Source organism: Salvelinus sp. IW2-2015, linkage group LG18 (assembly GCF_002910315.2).
Source record: "Salvelinus sp. IW2-2015 linkage group LG18, ASM291031v2, whole genome shotgun sequence".
NCBI lineage: Eukaryota > Metazoa > Chordata > Actinopteri > Salmoniformes > Salmonidae > Salvelinus > Salvelinus sp. IW2-2015.
The window spans coordinates 29755233-29760783 of NC_036858.1; positions in this window are offsets into that span (position 1 = coordinate 29755233).

Consider the following 5551-nt stretch of genomic DNA (forward strand, 5'->3'; position numbering starts at 1 on the left):
AGAGTATTGTATGATTTTAAGTAATTAATTTGCATTTTATTGCATGACATATAATTTGATACATCAGAAAAGCAGAACTTAATATTTGGTACAGAAACCTTTGTTTGCAATTACAGAAGATCATACTGTTCCTGTAGTTCTTGACTAGGTTTGCACACACTGCAGCAGGGATTTTGGGCCACTCCTCCCTACAGATCTTCTCCAGATCCTTCAGGTTTCGGGGCTGTCGCTGGGCAATACGGACTTTCAGCTCCCTCCAAAGATTTTCTATTGGGTTCAGGTCTGGAGACTGGCTAGGCCACTCCAGGACCTTGAGATGCTTCTTACGGAGCCACTCTCTAGTTGCCATGGCTGTGTGCTTCGTGTCCTGATGTATGCTGGAAGGCACCAGCCACGACCCATCTTCAATGCTCTTACTGAGAGAGGAGGTTGTTGGCCAAGATCTCGCGATACATGGCCCATCCATCCCTCCCTCAATACGGTGCAGTCGTCCTGTCCCCTTTGCAGAAAAGCATCCCCAAAGAATGATGTTTCACCTCCATGCTTCACGGTTGGGATGGTGTTCTTAGGGTTGTACTCATACTTCTTCTTCCTCCAAACACGGCGAGTGGAGTTAGACCAAAAAGCTCTATTTTTGTCTCATCAGACCACATGACCTTCTCCCATTCCTCCTCTGGATCACTCAGATGGTCATTGGCAAACTTCAGACAGGCCTGGACATGCACTGGCTTAAGCAGGGGACCCTTGCGTGCGCTGCAGGATTTTAATCCATGACGCGTAGTGTGTTACTAATGGTTTTCTTTGAGACTGTGGTCCCAGCTCTCTTCAGGTCATTGACCAGGTCCTGCCGTGTAGTTCTGGGCTGATCCCTCACCTTCCTCATGATCATTGATGCCCACGAGGTGAAATCTTGCATGGAGCCCAGACCGAGGGTGATTGACCGTCATCTTGAACTTCTTCCATTTTCTAATAATTGCGCCAACAGTTGTTTCCTTCTCACCAAGCTGCTTGCCTATTGTCCTGTAGCCCATCCCCAGCCTTGTGCAGGTCTACAATTTTATCCCTGATGTCCTTACACAGCTCTCTGGTCTGGCCATTGTTGAGAGGTTGGAATCTGTTTGATTGTGTGTGGACAGGTGTCTTATACAGGTAACGAGTTCAAACAGGTGCATTTATACAGGTAATTGAGTGGAGAACAGGAGGGCTTCTTAAAGAAAAAACTAACAGGTCTGTGAGAGCCGGAATTCTTACTGGTTGGTAGTGATCCAAAATACTTATGTCATGCAATAAAATGCAAATTAATTATTTTAAAAATCATACAATGTGATTTTCTGGGATTTTTGTTTTAGATTCCGTCTCTCACAGTTAGAGTGTACTATGATAAAAATTACAGACCCTCATACATGCTTTGTAAGTTAGGAAAACCTGCAAAATTCGGCTGTGTATCAAATACTTGTTTCTCCCACTGTATACATATTTTGCATTGTAATGCAATACCCCTACATGCATTGTACTATAGGATATGTACAGTTTGAAGTCGGAAGTTTACATACACTTAGGTTGGAGTCATTAAAAGTAGTTTTTCAACACATCACAAATTTCTTTTTAACAAACTATAGTTTTGGCATGTCGTTAGGACATCTACTTTGTGCATAACACAAGAATTTTTCCAACAATTGTTGACAGGACAGATCATTTCACTTATAATTCACTGTATCACAATTCCAGGGGAGTCAGGAGGTTTACATACACACTAGTGTCTGTGTCATTCTAAACAGCTTGGACTCTACATGCTTTGTAAGTAGGAAAACCTGCAAAATCGGCAGTGTATCAAATACTTGTTCTCCCCACTGTATATCCTATAGCACCACGTGTGTATATTTTCATTTWCAATTTAATTCATCCATTTAATAAATAATACCAGCACATCAAATTACGTTATTGCTAGCCTACTCTAGCCTATGAATGTCTGTGTCAAATACCGTGCCAGTCTCTCACTCTATGAACGGTCACTGCTATCTGTATTCCTTGGGACGTCCTTACCCTGAACCCTAAACTAACACTAAACTTAACCATTTTACATTTATACTTGATAGGGGTAGGGACATCCCAAGGATCCCAAATAGCACGGACCACCTGGGAAAGCCTATGAACTCCTCTATTCGTCTGAAAGCCACGGACACGACTCTTATTGGTTGTCCCCACATGCTTCAAGATGGCCACCAGTGTTCCTGTTCCCAAGAAAGGTAAGGTAACTTAACTAAATTAGTATCATGGAATAGCCTCCATTTCTCAGAACAAGAATATACTGACGAGTTTCAGAAGAAAGTTCTTTGTTTCTGGCCATTTTGAGCCTGTAATCGAACCCACAAATGCTGATGCTCCAGATACTAAACTAGTCTATAGAAGGCCAGTTTTATTGTTTCTTTAATCAGGACAACAGTTTTCAGCTGGACTAACATAATTGCAAAAGGGTTTTCTAATGATCAATTAGCCTTTTTAAAATGATAAACTTGGATTAGCTAACACAACGTGCCATTGGAACACAGGAGTGATGGTTGCTGACAATGGGCCTCTGTACGCCTATGTAGATATTCCATAAAAAATCTGCCGTTTCCAGCTACAATAGTCATATACAACAATAACAATGTCTACACTGTATTTCTGATCAATTTGATGTTACTTTAATGCACAAAAGTATTGCTTTTCTTTAAAAAATTAGGACATTTCTTTTTTTTCACCCYCTTTTTATGGTATCCAATTGTTAGTAGTTACTGTCTTGTCTCATCGCTACAACTCCCGTAAGGGCTCGAGAGAGACGAAGGTCAAGAGCCATACATCCACAGAAAAACAACCCAACCAGGCCGCACTGCTTCTTAACACAGCGCGCATCCAACCCGGAAGCCAGCCGCACCAATGTGTCGGAGGAAACACCGTACACCTAGCGACCTGGTCAGCGTGCACTGCACCCGGCCCGCCACAGGAGTCACTAGTGTGCGATGAGACAAGGATATCCCTACCGGCCAAACCCTCCCTAACCCGGACGACGCTAGGCCAATTGTGCGTCGCCCCATGGACCACCCGGTCGCGGCCGGCTGCGACAGAGCTCGAACCCAGAGTCTCTGGTGGCACAGCTAGCACTGCGATGCAGTGCCTTAGACCACTGCGCCACACGGGAGGCTCCAACAAGRACATTTCTAAGTGACCCCAAACTTTTGAACGGTAGTGTAGGTGCTCTGACATTCATATGGAAGGTATCCTCACAAAGCAATGGCGTTCATGAGACCAGATAAGCGTCTGTCATCTCCACACTGAGAAAAGAAATACCAACATACCACACTAGAGCAATGAAAAAAGCATTCCTGAACAAATACGCACATACTGCCAAAGTGAACATCTACTTTCTGAGAGAAATGTATCGGTTTCTGACAGATGACAAGAGTTCAGCGAACGATGATGAACAGGGCCTACTTGATGAGAGAGTATCCTTGTTCCTCCTTGATGGTGATGACCCAGAACTGATCATGGATTTAAGGAAGCTGAATGGCAAACGGCAATCCTCATTCCAGCCCTTTTGGGATGAAGTACAGAAGTATTTTAACGACTACACAGCTTAGGTCAACTATCGCAGACATGGGGAGTACTTGTACTTACCTTTTGCTATATCAGTTGATGACTTGCATGACATAGTGGAAAACCGGCTTCCACCAGAAACTAAAATCCCATCAATACAGTGGCTGAGACTGCAGTTTACACCCAAGAATCCATGGTCCATGTCTGCTCTCCAGTACAGAGGAAGGTTTGACCTCAAGTTCATGGTCCAGTCTCAGGTGATAAGAAAGGGACATCAAGACTCAGTTTGTTGCAGTACAGTGGAACTACATTAAACAGTTTGCCTGCATGTGGCAGAAGGACTGTGAAATGTTATGTGTGGATAAGGCAATCATCCCTGTCGGAGAACCTGGCCAGCCTATAGGGACCTGTAACAGAGGCAGACATCCCAGCATTGCTCCTGTGAGTGGGCCAGTTCTAGCAGCTGCCGACCATGATTACCACATCAGTGGACTTGTACCTTCTGTCATGTGATCCCAGCATCTCCAACTAGTTCATATCTATGATTGGAAAGTTCATGTTACTGTCAAGGTTTTCCAGCAATCCAGACCCCTTCGACACACAGTTGAAAATCTCAGCATCCTCAGAGGAGAGAACTACAGTACAGTAAAGATGTCTCTCTCAACAAATAWTTTTTTTATWAAAAAAAATACCATTTCATGGTATCCAATTGGTAGTTAGTCTTGTTTCATCGCTGCAACTCCCATACGGACTCGGGAGAAGCGAAGGTCGAGAGCCGTGCGTCCTCTGAAACACAACCCAACCAAGCMGCACTGCTTCTTGACACAATGCCCACTTAACCTAGAAGCCAGCCGCACCAATGTGTCAGAGGAAACACCGTACACCTGGTGACTGTCAGCATGCACTGCGCCCGGCCTGGGGCTTCAGGGAACAGCCCTGGCAAGGGAGAAGATGGAAGAATCAAATGAGAAGCGTGTGAAGAAGTATAGCACAATGACAAGCCTACATGAAACAGCCACCAAACAACCAGCACTGAAAGAGGCTTTTAAAAAGAGTTTGCATCCTGTTGCAGCTCTCGTGAGTGGCCGGTTTGAGCGTCTGAAGTGGAAAGGAACACCCATAGAAGTACATTAGCCTGCAACACAGGAAGAAATTGCCAATATTGCACAACAATTCAACATCATTGATCCAGAAGTTGACATGATGCATGACCTCAGCAGAAAAGACCTTGACAAGGAACAGTACATTCCGAGATGTCACAATAGATGGTACAGATCAAGAAATGCAAGGGAGAAGATCCATGCTTGTACTGCTTAATGAATCCTCCACGCTTGCCAGAAGAACAATTTTAAGAAATTAAGGTTTGTGCCCAATTCAACATTTACAGCAGAGAGACGTGAATACCAGACATATGATGTGTACAGCTTGGACACCACTGACAAGGATAGGCCTCCTCTGACACCAAATATAGAAAATGTAAAGAGGAGTGCTGCCATGGTCAGTGCAAAGGTGAGTGCAACCATCAACTGTGTTGAATGTGAGAAACCAAGGTGCTTGTATGCCAATAGCAAGCTGTCTAAAGAAGAACAGAAAGCAGTCCAACGCATTAGGGGTGAGAACATTTTTACATGTGGTTCAGAGCTTTTCCAAGAAGACAATCCCATATCACGAGCCGATAGTTGCTTTCAAGGGGCTAACCTGCGGAATGCAAGTGGAGACGCAGTATTACCCAGCAATCACAGTGTCATTCCCAGATGTGCGTGTCCATTGTGGATGTCCAGATGTTCTTGAGGGGGAAGAGGTGGTGAGGCTCAAACAACAATTCCAACATGTCCGGCCAATGTGCCCAGTGTGTAAGCAAGAAGGAATGCAGTTCATTATGAGAGCTCCAATAAATCTTACAAATAAATGAACACCCTAGAGACCAGAATAAACAACAAATAAAGAAGAGGTCGCGCTGTTGAACAGTAAAAAGCAG